Consider the following 17,083-nt stretch of genomic DNA (forward strand, 5'->3'; position numbering starts at 1 on the left):
TCGATTCCTTGCCACCGGGCGAATTGGCCGTGCGGTTAGGGGCGCACAACTGTGAGCTCGTATCCGGGAGATAGTGGGTTCGAGCCCCACTGTCGGCAGCCCTGAAGATGGTTTTCCGTGGTTTCCCATTTTCACACCAGGCAAATGCTTGGGCTGAACCTTAATTAAGGCCATGGGCACTTCCTTCCCATTCCCAGGCCTTTCCTGTTACATCGTCGCCATAAGATTCCTTGTCAAGTCGAAACATTTAGAAACAAGACGTCCACTAGACAAGCACATGGCCTTGAAGTTCACCCAGAACTGAGTACTACGTCAATTCCTGCGGACCAAGCATAGAGGTAATCAGCCTAACACAATCAGCGCCGAGGTTACGGGTGGTGGAAACCTTTACCTTCTACTCATCCAAGGACCTTCACGGCCTACACGGAGGTGGCTTTGCTTATAAATGTAGAAGATATATAAATATGAGAAACTTAAATTTTTCATTATCTTGATAGTAAGGTAAGGGTTATTCTGCCCGAAGGCAGGTCCGAACCTCCGCAGAGGTGTTCCTGAGCCGGAGTTTACGTGCGGTAGGGTGGCCAGTTCCTACCCGCTCCTCCATTCCCTTACACCCGCCCCCCACCACCCCCACCAACAGCGCGCGGCAACCCATCCAACTCCTGACCACGCCCAATGTTGCTTAACTTCGGAGATCTCACGGGATCCGGTGTTTCAACACGGCTACGGCCGTTGCCATTATCTTGATAAGTAGAATAATGTTTCTACAATTTTATGGAGATATTAATTGTACTCGTATAGTAATTATATTTGTTTAAATGGTCAAATACAACGGCGTCTTATTATTACTCTTAATATTAGGCCCTAATCTCTGTATACAGACTGGGCCATAAAATGTATTACATCCTGTGTGCCTGTTAATAGAATGTCACGAGTGGTATGAAGGACACCAAACATGCTTAACTAGACGCTGTGGGGCGCTTTCACGTTATCAATAACATTGTGCTTTCTTGGCCTCGAAATGGAATAGATTTCTCGTGAATTAATTCCTCTTCTTTCATGATTCATATACCTTGTCCTTGCTACAACCTTCTTATAGGGGGACTTGTAATAACATTATTAATAATAACGTTATTAATTTCACACCTCACTAACAACTTTTGCCAAGCGAACTGGCCGTGCGGTTAGGGGCGCACAGCTGTGAGCTTGCATTCGGGAGATAGTGGGTTCGAACCCCCCTGTCGGCAGCCCTGAAGATAGTTTTCCGTGGTTTCCAATCAAAAGACTGGGTTGTGCCTTAACTAAGGCCACGACCACATCCCTCAAATTCCTAGTCGCTTCCTATCCGATCGTCGCTATAAGACCTGTGACTGTGCGACGTAAAGCGAATTGAAAAAAAAAAAAAAAACATCACATTGTCCGGTTTTCGGAGACGCTAAGGTGACACAAGAGTTCTTCTTGCCACCAGTAAATCTACCAAAATGGGGCTGGCGTATTTGGGGCACTTCAAATACTACCGGGCTGAGCCGAGATTGAACTTACAAATTTGAGCTCAGATAGCTCTACCAGTCCGCCTCCGTGGTGTAGTGGTTAGCGTGATTAGCTGCCATCCCCGGAGGTCCGGGTTCGATTCCCGGCTCTGCCACAAAATTTGAAAAGTGGTACGAGGGCTGGAACGGGGTCCACTCAGCCTCGGGAGGTCAACTGAGTAGAGGTGAGTTCGATTCCCACCTGAGCCATCCTGGAAGTGGTTTTCCGTGGTTTCCCACTTCTCCTCCAGACAAATGCCACGGCCGCTTTCTTCCCTGTTCCTTGCCTGTCCCATCCAATCTTCCCATCCCTCCACAAGGCCCCTGTTCAGCATAGCAGGTGAGTCCGCCTGGGCGAGGTACTGGTCATTCTCCCCAGTTGTATCCCCCGACCCAAAGTCTGAAGCTCCAGGACACTGCCCTTGAGGCGGTAGAGGTGGGATCCCTCGCTGAGTCCGAGGGAAAAAGCCAACCCTGGAGGGTAAGCAGATTAAGATAGATAGCTCTACCATCTGAGCCACTCAGCCTGACTCATCGTTCTTCTCTCTGTGTAAGTTCCGTTTCTCTGCGGGGTCAGGTATAAAGTGAGATAAATATTCGTAGTGAGTTTTTACGATCCCATGCCCTTTATGTCATCAAACCTCATCAGAGGAGTTAATGAGATTAAATGAACGACAAAATGGCACATGGCGGGGAGAGGGTGTGAAACCCGGTCCCAGCACATAGCCTACTCCTGTTTAATAGCACCAAGGGGTCTGCTCGAAGCTAAGCGTCCCCCATCAGACGGATGAATCATCAAACAGCGTCATATGCTTTCACTCCATTTGAACACTGCGAAGAGGTTTTGAATTTAATCCAGGCTTTTGGTACATGCCGGCCCGGTGGTGTAGGGTTAGCGTGCCTGTCTGTTACTCGGAGACCCCGGATTCGATTCCCGGCCAGGTCAGGGATTTTTACCTGGACTTGAGGACTGGTTCGGGGTCCACTCAGCCCACGTGATTACAATTGAGGAGCTATCTGACGGTGAGATAGCGGCCCCGGTATAGAAAGCCAAGAATAACGGCCGAGAGAATTAATCGTGATGACCACACGACACCTTGCTATCTGCAGGCCTTCGGGCTGAGTAGCGGTCACTTGGTAGGCCAAGGCCCTTCAAGGGCTGTAGTGCCATAGGGTTAGTTAGTTCTTTCGATACGCAATCTAGTGGTCAGAAATTGTATACGACCATCTCTCCTACCCTGCCGGCCAACATTCTGATTTCTAATCATATTAATACACATCTACATACATCACACTACCAACCAACATTAAAAAAAAATACTGAGTACATCACTTCATATAGGGAAGTGGGATTCGTTCGTTTTCCGGCCAGTTCAAGGATTTTAATTTTGGATTGAGGAGTAGAGCGGGGTTCACGTCATACGATATTTTCTCAGGCTCTTAGTTAAAGGACGAAAGCGCACAGTGAGAAGACGCTACTGAGCTAGTTTAGCATTACCGGGCGAGTTGGCCGTGCGGTTAGGGGCGCGCGGCTGTGAGCTTGCATCCGGGAGATAGGGGGTTCGAATCCCACTGTCGGTAGGCCTGAAGATGGTTTTCAGTGGTTTCCCATTTTCACACCAGGCAAATGCTGAGGCTGTACCTTAATTAAGGCCACGGCCGCTTTCTTCCAACTCCGAGGCCTTTCCTACTTCATCGTCGCCATAAGACCTATCTGTATCGGTAAGACGTAAAGCAACTTGCAAAAAAAAAAAAAAAAAAAAAGAATCTAGTTTAGATAGGCTAACACTGGTTGCCATGTTTACATTGTGACGGGAAATTAATGACGCTAATGTCCAACTCGTTGGCTGAACGGTCAGCGTACTGGCCTTCGGTTCAGAGGGCCCCGGGTTCGATTCCCGGCCGGGTCGGTGATTTTAAGCTTAATTGGTTAATTCCAATGGCACGGGGGCTGGGTGTATGTGTTGTCTTCATCATCATTTCATCATCATCATCATGCGCAGTTTGCCTACGGGAGTCATATAGAAAGACCTGCACATGGCGAGCCGTACCCGTCCTGGGATATCCCGACACTAAAAGCCATACGACATTTCATTTCAATGACGCTAATTCCGAACAGAGCGCCAGCCCAAACACATATCCATGTTTAAAAAATATCGGTACAAAAGAAATTAATATAGATGTCCGTTAGGGTCGCGTAGCTGTGAGCTTATATTCAGGAGATGGTAAGTTCGAATCCCACCGTCTGAATCAGTGAAGATGGTTTTACATGATTTTCCATTTTTTTTTGCTAGTTGCTTTACGTCGCACCGACACAGATAGGTCTTATGGCGACGATGGGACAGGAAAGGGCTAGGAGTGGGAAGGAAGCGGCCGTGGCCTTAATTAAGGCACAGCCCCAGCATTTGCCTGGTGTGAAAATGGGAAACCACGGAAAACCATTTTCAGGGCTGCCGGCAGTGGGGTTCGAACCTACTATCTCCCGAATACTGGATACTGGCCGCACTTAAGCGACTGCAGCTACCGAGCTCGGTTTTTCCATTTTTACACCATGCAAATGCTAGGGATGTACCTTAGTTAAGGTCACGACCGCTTCCTTCCCAATCCTATCCCTTTTCCATCGTTGCGTTGCCGGTAACCGTCGATGTGTAAGTGCGACGTTATACAACTAGCAAAAAAAGGAAAAAGGGCCTTCGCTCACTCCGGCGAACTTTGCTGTGTGTCGAGCGGGTGGTATTTACAACACGTCATTGATCTGTGACCACAGATCTGTTCCGGGTCATCATAGCGATTTCAGGCTTGTTAGTGGTGTTTCGGGACGGTTCTATTGAAGAAGGCATTTGGTACCAGTTTCTCAGGTTCCTCACCCCAGATCGTTCTCGAGCTCTCTTCCCTTGAATGACGAGCTGGAGTGTTCGATATTCTCGTTCCCAAAACATGTAGATATTCCAGCTCCGTTTATTTAATGGTGTTCAGTAGCTTCTTTTTATTTTCTTTCGTGTCAGTACCACTTGATTAGAACTGCCAGTGTGTGGAGGCGATAGAATACATCCACTGTAGCCTATACCCTGCTTGTCGTGAGTGGTGACTAGAAGGGGTGTCACTGGCTCTCAATTTGGTAACGTGGTTTGGTGACCACAGTCCCCTTAGGTGAGTCTGTCATTGCCTCCCCTTACTTGTGCCAGTCTCTTCACTTTATTCTCCAGCCTCCCTTGGTCAATTCTCGCTCTCTTCCGACCAGTCAATATTAGGTTTGTGAGGCCTAGGGATTATGGCCCTTCCCTTTCTTTTCTCGATACCTTCATTCTTCGAATAATCGGAACTGAAACTCCATAGCCTGTTTCAGTGGCGGTGGGCTCTCAGAAGCACACGAGCACGTGAACACCCAGTTCTAACGGATATTCACGCATTCTTGGATACCGGTAATTCAAAATTGTTTCCTTTTTCGACCTGATGTTGTCAATCGATCGAAAGCATTCACTTATGTCGAAGCTCCGTTACACTGACTGCTGTTCGTTTTGACTGACAATGTAAGGGAGCACACTGAAGATTCTGCTACGAGCCTTAAGACTATACGCATGCGCATGGAGATGACGTCATGGTTTATGCACAGATATCGCCATACGCGAGAAGCACGGTAAAGAATGTGCCCTTCCATCTGCAACCACCCTCAAACTAGAGGTAGTACTACAGTTGACTACAAGGGTCCGCCATTTCCCCTCTTACCGTTGGGCACAGCTCCCAGAAGTTAGTATTGCATTACATCCCCGGAAGATTTCGCTAGTAGCTAATTCTGAACAGGTGTTCGTAATCACAGGATCAGAAAGCCAGAGCCTCAGCTTCAGCCAAAGCCTGAGCGATTCAGCCCCGCAGACTTTTTTTTTTTAGTTTTCTTGTATACTCAGAGAATACTGTCGGAAAAACGCCCCTTCGGTTATAAGGATTCTACCATAGCCAAAGCCTGAGCGACTCAGCCCCGCAGACTTTTTTTTTTAGTTTTCTTGTATACTCAGAGATTACTCTCGGAAAAACGCCCCTTCGGTTATAAGGGTTCTACCATATTATGAGGAGAGAAGCAACTGTAGAAGGAACTTTTAGTGAAATGATTTAAGTAAGTGATTTTGTACTTATATACATTTTACTTTGGTATATTTGAGACGTGAACACACATTTTGTTGTGGACCCCCTGAAAATTTGGTCACGAGTCGCCAATGGCCTGTTTCCAGTCATTCGACCGGGTCGGTAATGGAGGAATGAAGCCCCCATCTAGCGCCGAGGATAGGAATTGTGCCGGTTGCGGAAACCTGTCGCACTCCTCTGGAACAATGCTTAATGACTGGCAGATGAAATGAAATGATATTGGAAAATGTTGCTGAAATGAAAGATGACAGAAAACCGGAGTGCCCGAAGCACAAATCTCACATGGAGTGACCGGGATTTGTACCACGGAATCCTGTTGTGAGAGGCCTGCGTGCTGCTGCCTGTGCCACGGAGGATTTTTTCGAATGGTCGGACCTCTTTCTTTGTCTTCTGGAAGGAGGGGATGGTTACACAGTTGTAATTCGTCTTATAATAACAACTACCACTACAACCTGAATGAAAACACTGATTTCTTTCGGGACCTGCTGGTGACTGGCCTAGATACCAATAATAGGCTATAATCTGCAACGGATCTTTCGCGAGAAGTGTACAGGGCATGTAACATATCAGTTATGACACACACACAGTTGAAATCTAATCAGTAACAAATAGAAGGAGGAAAATCAGATACGGTCAAGGGAAATTAAATTTCCGAGAAGTATGCTATAAAAGACAACCAGTTTAGACATAAGAAAGATAAATAAAGATGCACAGGTTGTGTGATAATTGAGAATAATAGACTGGGAAGGTTTCGACGTATAAAACGGATGAATGAAGAAATAATCACAAAGCAATAATTAATGAAAATACATGTAAAAGGAAAGAGATGCGAAGGAAGATCTAGATTACGATGGCTTGTCTGGAAGAACAGCGTAAAGAAACAGAATCTGAACTGATTGGAGAGAAGTGGATGAATAAAGGACAATCTGGAGGAGAACCATACTTTCTACCCAAACCGGTTGCATCTGTATAAGGAATGATTTGATGATCATGTCGATGACTTAGGGAAAAGATACAAACCATATGCGCAGTTAGATAATAATAATAATAATAATAATAATAATAATAATAATAATAGGAAGAAGCCCAGCTCCATTTCTGGTGAGAGAGAATATTTAAAATGCAGAAGGTCGTTTGGTATGAGCAAGAACAAATGTGCTACTTTTCAATGATCTGTCTCAGTCTCATCCTTGACTTTTACTACATAAAAGTGTCTGAAGTATGAGGAACGCTACTAGTAATGTCATTCCGTACGCAGTTAGTATCATTTATTTATTTATTTATTTATTTATTTATTTATTTATTTATTTATTTATTTATTTATTTATTTATTTATTTATTTATTTGCTATTGAGTCAACGCCGAAGTATCACTTTCGAGGATTTTGGAGACACGAGGATGGGAAAGATCTAGGACTGGGAAGGTATTAGCTGGGACCTTATGAAGAAACAGATCAGCATCTGTCCAGTATGAAAGTAGAAAACCACAAAAAACATCTTCAGAGCTGAGGACTGTGGGATTCGAACCCACCACCTACCGAGTGTAAGCTTACATGACCGAAACCGCGCAGCCAACTCTCTCTGGCTCTATTATGAATGATGCGAAGGTGTTGTTTACGGAGTTGGTGAGTTTGGCAGACTCACTGAGGAAAACAACGGGAAATTACCTCATTTTCTTAGTACATCTCTTAGTACATATCAAGTTGGTTCCAACACTCATGAAGACAGAAAAAGAAAAGATTCAGAGAGTTAAGAAACTCGAACATCCTGATAAGAAGATCCAGCGCAATGGTTTAAAAGAGAAAGCAGTGATTGCAATAATCGAACATGGAATTGGCATAACAATTAACAAAGGATCTGTGCAAAAGACAGTCGTATTTTTAAGAATTGGTGTTCTGTGTGTTTATGAACTAAACCTTAACACTCGTGTGGTTATTTTTAGCCTGTGAGGTGGGAGGCATCTGCCATGTGTAAGAAACTGCGTGTTACTGTAGTGGAGGATAGTGTTGTGTGTGCACTGCAGGAATGTTGGGACAACACAAATATTCAGTCCGCGAGCCAGAGGAATTAACCATTTAAGGTTAAAATCATCGACCCGGCAGGGAGTCGAACCCGCGATCCTATGAACCGAGGAGCACTACGCTGACCATTAAGTCAAGGAGCCAGGCAAGAACTAAGGTAAAACATCATAACGTAGTATAAGAAGAAAAAGAATCATAAGAAGAATGTTTACAATAAAAAGTGCTTATGTAAAAGACTTAAAGTAAGGCACTCTACAGTAGTGAAACCGGAATGTCTATACACCAGCGAACCCCTATATTAAATTATAGATTGGATAAGCTTGAAATTTTAGAAAGAAGAATAAAAAATCCTGCGTCCAATGAAAATGCACAAAGGCCTGCAGATAACGAAATGTCGTGAGGTCAGCACGATGAATCCTCTCGGCCGTTATTCTTGGCTTTCTAGACCGGGGCCGCTATCTCACCCTTATGTAGCTCCTTAATTTTAATCACGTAAGGGTGAATGGACCTCGAACCAGCCCTGAGACTCAATTAGAAATCTTTGACCTGGCCAGGAATCGAACCCGGGGCCTCCGGATAAGATTCAAGCACGTAATTACCTTAATGTTAGTAAACTACTTATTTCTTACTTTAATTGTAATTGTAAAAATCACAAGCATCTTCCAAGGCCCTTTACGACAAAAATTTTAATGGCCAAACCTACATCCCTTTCGGTTCATATTTCTACGGAGTAGAGACGGGACCATCCTTCTGTGACTATACACACCTTATGACTGTTTTCATTCCACCTGAGTTATTTCATTCATTATGAGTTTAGTGCTAATTACTTTAGACTCTTTAGCGACAGCCATAACAATCCTATCCGCTTTAGAGAACCTAAACATCTAATTTTAACACTTAAATATAAACCTTTTCAAGTGAACAAATTTCCGTCAGGCGTGTAAAGGCACGTAAGAATGGAAGCGTGTACTGACGTGTTAAAAAAGGATCTGCAGCATGTCAGCAAATCTACTGACACATTGAGTTGAGTTCTTTATTCTTGTGGAGGTGGTCCCATGTCGTGGACCAACCACACTGGAATGTCATGAGATAGGATTAGGTTGGGCCGCTCCAGGCCAGAGCAGTTAGCCACGACTGGAGTATAGCTTCTCGGAAGGTCAGCGCCGCCGTGTAATTCCTTGGAAGGAAGGCTGTGTGGGCAGCAGGTTTGCTCCCAGCATCCTCCGGGCTGAGGCGAGCCGCCAGTCTTCGCGAGCCAGCACAGCGCTCAGCATGTTTGTGTGTTAGCTATCATGTGAAGTGTAGTGGACTCTTGAAGCATCGCTTGTCGTCGAAGGTAAATATAATGTTCTATTACCGTACTCGGGGTTGGTGACCTGCATGAGCCTTCCCGGCAGTAGAAAAGTTGGTTTTGTGCGAGACATCTAATACAGAGTCTTAGGTATTTGCCACCCTTTTAACTCTTGATAATTTCAAGAGACGTCAAAGGGACGGAAATTTTGCCCTGAAAGGATTTTCTTACATACCAGAAGATCTACTTAAATCTTATAATATTTAAACGTCAACAGACTTCTGCTGGGATCCGATTCCTTAACCTTGAACATTGAAGGCGAAAGTCTAACTAACTGCTCTACATAGCCGATAAGTATTAGAATTAGATGTTAAGGTTCTTAAAAACTGATAGGATTGTTATGGCTGTCACTAAAGAGACTCAGAAAATTAGCACTGAACTGATAATGAATGAGATAACTCAGTTGGAATGAAGACAGTCAGAAGGTGTGCGTAGTCACAAAGGGGTGATTCCGTCTCTATTCCGTAGAAGTACGAACCGAAGCTCTCTTTAAATCCCATGATTTAATTCTTTTCTTGTTAACCTACTCAAGAAATGTTTGATGTATCACTAGACTATGTACAGTAGCTGTAATACATCCAAGCATTCGGCACTGAAACAACAGAACAGAGATTCAGTATACCAAAAGGTAAACAACTCAGACGTTTAGTATGTCTCCAAATTCTCAACAGGCGAATAGCACAGGGAATGGCCTGTATGCTACCAAAAGAATGAAACCACCTACCTACACTTAAACATCTCAACAAATGTTTCGTATATCTCTAAACTTTACGATTAAACAACGCCACAAACACTTGTATTAACACCAAACTGTCAATAGTTAAAACGTCTCAACAAATATTACGTATACCATCGAACTCTCAACAGTTAAGTCATTCCACAACGTCATGTACACTGTACTACCAAACTCTAAACAGTTAAATAATTCCTCGACGTTATGCATCCCACCAAACTCTAGATAATTAAACAGCTCAATAGAAGTATTGCCAAAGTCTCAAGACTTAAATATCTCAACAAACATTATGCATACCAACAAACTTTCAGCAACTTAACATATAGCATACCACAACTTCTCAATGATGAAATTTGAAAGAAGAACACTTAGTAAATCTCCAAAGTCCGAACATTTATACAACTAATATATATATATTTAGTTTACTGGCAAACATCCAACATGAAAGTAAGTAAATCTCCAAAGTCCGAACATTTATACAACTAATATATATATATTTAGTTTACTGGCAAACATCCAACATGAAACTACGTAAAATGGTTTAATATTACTCGGAAGAATCACGAGACTTAATACATGGCCAGTACGCGAATAAATTCTCAACACTTAAACAGCCGGACGGACGGTTGGAATAGCTCCAAAATCTCTACAGTTCAACTTATCAACATAGACCTACGTTTAATATAAAAGGGACTAGTTCCCCACTAAACTGTCAACAGTTAACCACTTAAACAAGCCGTTAGTATTCCACTCAACTATCAAGAGACAACTACCTCAACAAGTGGCTAGTATGCACTAAACTGTCAACTGTTAACCGCCTCGACAAACTGCTAGTATTCCACTGAACTGTCAATAGTTAACTACTTCGAAAAACATCTAATATACCAGTTCAATCAGGATACAACTCAGTAAACCTTTAGTACTGCAACTGACAACCCAAAAATATATTTAAAAGCTAATTCTCAATTATTATTATTATTATTATTATTATTATTATTATTATTATTATTATTATTATTGATACTAAGAAGAGATTATTCCATAACAAAACCTTCAACTCTAAACAAATATTTACTATAAATCCGTAACCTAAGACTTGTTCGAACTGTCATTAACACAAATCCCTCGTCTCAAAGCCTACTCCACTTTCAATGTTTGATTTTCCATTCATATCGATTAATTACCCTTATTAAGAAGAGGAACAATACCACCACTCATTTTTAGTAGGTTTGAAATATTTTCAACCGTTATTATGGAAACAATAAATTTAACAACATTTATTTACTTTTACTGTCCGGCACCTATGCTGAATGGTCAGCGCAGTGACCTTCAGTCCAGAGGCCCCCGGGTTCGATTTCCGGCCGAGTCAGGGATTTTGACTTTGGTTAATTCTTCTAGCTCGGGGACTGAATTTTTGTGTTCATCTTCATACACATTTATGTACAACAAAATGGCACTAAAACCAGCGAAGAAACACGAAATAGTGAATTCATACCTTCAAATAGACTAGCGTTGTCCTCGGGAATGGCATCCAACAATAAAACTGTGTTAAAGCCACACTAAGTGCCTACTCCAGGTAACAGGTAAAGACCAGGAAGAAAAAGAATCTTTTACTTATATAGAGATAGAACGGCACGATATGATACATATGTATTTCTTATAATTCTAAATAATTAGTTATAGAAGTGAAATCCCCCTTGACAGACTTGAATATTTATAATTAGAATGTAACTTTAGTAGACGTTTACCGGGCGAGTTGGCCGTGCGCGTAAGGCGCGCAGCTGTGAGCTTGCATCCGGGAGATAGTAGGTTCGAATCCCACTATCGGCAGCCCTGAAAATGGTTTTCCGTGGTTTCCCATTTTCACACCAGGCAAATGCTGGGGCTGTACCTTAATTAAGGCCACGGCCGCTTCCTTCCAACTCCTAGGCCTTTCCTATCCCATCGTCGCCATAAGACCTATCTGTGTCGGTACGACGTAAAGCAACTAGCAAAAAAAAGTAGACGTTAACTGTCTCCAGCGAAAATTTGTGTGACATGTGAAAAAGAAAATTTTTGAAAACTCCCTGAATAAAGTTTCTGTATAAAAATCCATACAATTTTAGGGAAAAGAAAGAAAATAGTACAGTGATTCGAAGTGGAATATGAAAGAGTTACTTAGGAAATTCACAGAAAACATGAAAGTTAATGATTCCAATTGGAATCATAGACCTGGAGTCCGACTCGTTGGCTGAATCGACAGCGTACTGGCCTTCGGTTCAGAGGGTCCCGAGTTCGATTCCCGGCCGGGACGGGGATTTTAACCTTCATTTGTTAATTCCAATGGCCCGGGGTGGCTGGGTGTTCGTGCTGTCCCCAACATCCCTGGAACTCACACACCACACATAACACTATCCTCCACCACAATAACACGCAGTGTCCTACAAATGGCAGATGCTGCCCACCCTCATCGAAGGGTCTGCCTTACAAGGGCTGCATTCGGCTAGAAATAGCCACACGAAAAAAAATAGGCCTGGAGATGGTTAAGTGTCTCCTAATCAGTTTTTCAACACTAGAAGTCTCAGATTCAGACACTGACACTGTCAACAACAACAACAAAAGTAAAAACGTTAACACAGTCTACTTGTCAACCAGTGTATGTCCCGTTTCTCTACGGGGTCGGTATGAAGTGAGATGAATCTTCGTAGCGAGTTTTTACGTCTAAATGCCCTTCTTGACGTCAGCCTCATCAGAGGTGTTAACGAGATGAAATGAATAACGTAATTTATTATAATAAGAAGGGAGAGGGGGAAACCCGGTGCCGGCACATAGCTTATGCCTGTCAAATAGCAGCAAGTAGTTAACGTCTTCCATCCGACGTACGAATCAGCATCAACAACGTCATATTCCCTCACTCCGTATGAAAACTGCGAAGAGGTTCTAATCTAGTGATTAGAAATTATATACGACCACCTCTAATATTTCGCCGGCCAACATTCTAATGGTGAAAATATTTTTGACCAATGGGGCTCGAACTGGTTAACCACGGTGTCACACTCGATACAGACTTGACACCTTAACGACCACGGACACGAGGCGGGCTACATTCTTCAGCTCATCCCAGTTATTTCTAGTACCGCTGAAGCCACCCAGGCTGGCCGGGGATTCAAAACCGCACACCATTTGTGACACCACGTGATTTTCAGTTGGAAATCTTAACCCAGGATCGATCGGGATTTGAGACTCAGCCTTCCGGGTGTGAAGCCAGCGGCTAAGCTACTGAGCCAATCACATACACGCTCACTTCCTGTTGTCAACCAGAGTACTTGTTAGAATCAACCTCCAGCTGTTTTACATCCTGACTATCACACGTGATGTTCTCTGATGTCATTTGAAGACACCTGAAGCGCCATGGTTCAATTCATCATCATCATCATCCGTTTACCCTCCAGGTTCGGTTTTTCCCTCGGACTTAGCGAGGGATCCCACCTCTACCGCCTCAAGGGCAGTGTCCTGGAGCTTCAGACTCTTGGTCGGGGATACAACTGGGGAGTAAGACCAGTACTTCGCCCGGGCGGCCTCACCTGCTATGCTGAACAGGGGCCTTGTGGAGGGATGGGAAGATTGGAAGGGATAGGCAAGGAAGAGGGAAGGAAGCGGCCATGGCCTTAAGTCAGGTACCATCCCGGCATTCGCCTGGAGGAGAAGTGGGAAACCACGGAAAACCACTTCCAGGATGGCTGAGGTGAGAACCGAACCCACCTCTACTCAGTTGACCTCCCGAGGCTGATTGGACCCCGTTCCAGCCCTCGTACCACTTTTCAAATTTCGTGGCAGAGCCGGGAATCGAACCCGGGCCTCCGGGGGTAGCAGCTAATCACGCTAACCACTACACCACAGAGGCGGACCATGGTTCAATTACTCTCAGAAATATGACAGAAGCATAAAAGACGAGGGTGTTTGTTTGAGGGTTGAAGTTTGAATAGTGTGAGTCATGTATTTAGTGTCGCAAGTTATTTAAGGTTATTTATCCCATCCCTGATTATGACGAGACATTAGCTCTTAAAAGTTGTCTTCTCACCAAAAGAAGAAATGTATTCCGAGGAAATCTGTACAAATATTCAACTTTGTTATTAGAGGTGTCATAGCGGTTTCCCCTCAACATAATTAGGTAATGTCAAGGACGGTCATTGATCACCTTTCAAAATCCTGGTGCCAAATAATTTGAGGTTCACACTTTGAAACGGTATAATGCAAGTGATGTCGGTGCGTGCAAAGAAAGACTGCAAACCTGAAGAGCAATAGAAAGTTACTTAGTAGCAACGTAAAGATTTTGAGTTATGGTTCGTTCTGTATATAAATTAAACACAGTTACTTCGCGTTGTTAGGAAGAGAAAGGAAAGAAGGTTGATGGGTTCAAGCTTGAACTCAAGGTAGACACGAATAGATCACCATTATGTTTTACTTCACTTTGGCGAAAATCAGAAACAGTAGAGTTTATTTATCGTACAACAGCTATAGGACTACAAAGAAAAAGACATAGATACTACACAACGTTATGTACAATTATATTTCAGTATCCAAGGCCTGTTTCCAGACCAGTGCCTCTGTTGCTATTGCTTCACGTTCATAGGTTTAACCTTAAAATACCGTGGAGGTGACCCCTCGGTAGTGTTAAGAAAGTAAACAATTCTGGCTGCTGAAGACATATTTTTAAAGATCTCCCAGCAAATACATGCAGAATGTGCAGGAGGACTGATGACAATACTGATCTTGGTTTAGTTCTAAAATTTGTTGCGCTAGGTTCACTGTGGTTACCGCTGGTGGGTACACTTGTGTTGCTGTTGGATAGTCTAACCTGAACTTTTTATACGGAGTTGGTCTGCTAGAAATACGTCAGCTTCGTGTGGTTAAAGACTATGTTCGGGACACAGTGGCTTCGACTCCCACTGTCACTAGCCCTCAAAGTGGTTTTTCAGTATTTCTCATTTTTTTACATCGGACAAATGTAGCGGTTACACTCGTATCTTAAGACCACGGCCAGCAACTTCCCAGTCCAAGTTTTTTCTTCCCATCGTCACCTTGATTTTTCGAAACAATTCATTATAACAGTACCGCTGATTTTACGGGGAAATTATTATTACCATCAAATTTAGAATATGTTAGTTGATCATTCCTTTGAAACCTAGATGAACCAACCCAAATAATTCCCTTGTAAGTGAAAAAGAGTAGTTAAGTCTATGCCCGCGACCTTTACACCCACAAATAGACCGGATGCTCATATTCAATCAATCCATCAATCAATCAATCAATCAATCAATCAATCAATCAATCAATCAATCAATCAATCAGTCAGTCAGTCAGTCAGCCAATCAGTCAGTCAGTCAGTCAGTCAGTCAGTCAGTCAGTCAGTCAGTCAGTCAGTCATCACTGATCTCCATTTTGGACTGTCCCCCGGTAACAGATTTCTTACCAATTGTTTACCTAATCTTTTCTTAAATGATTTCAAAGAACTTGGAAATATGATCAAACATTTCACTTGATAAATTATTCCATTCCCTAATTCCTCTTCTCATAAATTAATTGTTTCCCCAATTTGTCCTCCTTGAATTCCAAATTTATCTTCCTATTACGATCTTCCCTACTTTAGAAAGCTCTACACAAGCTCATTCGTCTACTAATATCATTCCTCGCCATTTACTCCTGACAGCTCGGAACATACCGCTTAGGCGAGTGGCTCGTCTCCTTACTCTCAAGTCTTCCCATACTAAAGTTAGCAACATTTTCGTAACACTACTCTTTTGTCGCAAATAACCCAGAACAAATCGTGCTGCTTTACTTTGGATCTTTTCCCGTTCTCGTATCAAGTAGTCCTGGTGTGGGTCCCATACTGTAATTGGGGTCTTACTAGACACGTATACGCCCTCTCATTTACATCCTTAATACAACTGCGAAATACCCTCACAACTATTATGAATAGATTTGTAACATTTACAATACAGTTTATGTTACTACCCCACCTTATTTTTGATATAGGCTGAGTGAAACGCATGGTTATGAACCTCTCCAAAAATGGAAATCTCATTTCAGGATTTTTCGTTTCTCTGTCGGAGAATATGACCCACGTCTTTGAATCGGCAACAAACTAAGATAGCCAGCTCGAATTTGGCTTGAATTTAAATTACCCGACAACGGAACTCGATAAAAGGTTATCTCTAAAATCAGTGGATAGCGCCTAACGTGACCAGTGTTTAAATACATTCTCATCGATGTCACAGGACTTCGCTATAACTGTTTCATATAAGGGCACGGGGCAGTGGGGGTCAACTACCAGGTATATTTACTTAGATAACCTGTGATGTCTATTCTGGCATCTTCTAATACCACCGGACTGAGAGAGGATCGAAACCGAAAACTTGGGTTCAGGAGTTCAGCACTCCATTGCCTGAACACCCCCGCCCCCCCCCCCCCCGGCCCAGTTGTTCCTGCTTAAACATCACATTAATATCTTCTTCCTGGCCTTACTCCCAACTAATTTGGGTCGGAAATTATTATGGATTTGGCCTAATTTTACGGCAGAATGCCTTTCTTGACGCCAACACTATGTAGAGGGATATATTCACAGTTGTATGTTTTTCTGGTGGCTGGTGGTGTGGTGTAGTTGAAGAGAAGTATATTCAGAGGAACACGTAAAACCAGTCCCCGAGCCAGAAGAATTAATCATAGTCAGTTCAAGGCCTCGACCCGACCGGGAATCGAATGCTGGTCGTTCTGAACCGAAGGCAGTTCAGCTAAGGACTCGAACATTCATCAATAACACATACATATTGAAAGAATGGGCCGTATTATCATTAGTTGAATTTGTTCAATAACGTAATTGTTCAGTGTATCTTTATATCCAGTTTTGTTGCGTTAAATAGATTTTACAGTTATTTATACATGGCTTACCACACCTAATCGCACTAGGAAGGTGTAATCATTGATCATGTTTTGATTTGGGAAAAGCGTTAGGCTGACTAACCGTCTCAAATTTTGTGGGTGAGTCTCATATTTTGATACTTTTTTCGTTGTCTAGAAAATATGTATTTAGTTCATTACAATAGTTGTTATTTTCGTGTGTCTATTTTTCTCAAGTAGAGCCGTGCATTACAGCCTATGAAGACCATTCCAAGTTAAAATCGTCTGATGCCCAGCTATATAGGCAATCCACCAGACGTTTCTGTGAAGCAGTATTGCATACTGCAACCGAGTACAAAAGATCCGACCGAGTATTTTAATTTTAATGACAAATTTGTACCTTCAGGTAATGCTTTTATTTCGCGTAGAATTTT

At 42.9% G+C, this 17,083-nt stretch overlaps 1 protein-coding gene across 1 annotated transcript in view; it reads left to right on the top strand.

Annotated features, from left to right (window-relative positions):
- The first annotated feature begins 8,902 nt into the window (after positions 1 to 8,902).
- Positions 8,903 to 17,083, top strand: part of blo (bloated) — a 151,961-nt gene continuing 143,780 nt past the window's right edge. The window contains exon 1 of the mRNA XM_067150357.2: positions 8,903 to 9,025. The gene's annotated coding sequence lies outside the window, so the exon portion shown is untranslated. The remainder of the gene's footprint in view (positions 9,026 to 17,083) is intronic.

This window comes from Anabrus simplex, chromosome 6 (assembly GCF_040414725.1).
Source record: "Anabrus simplex isolate iqAnaSimp1 chromosome 6, ASM4041472v1, whole genome shotgun sequence".
In the NCBI taxonomy this organism is placed as follows: domain Eukaryota; kingdom Metazoa; phylum Arthropoda; class Insecta; order Orthoptera; family Tettigoniidae; genus Anabrus; species Anabrus simplex.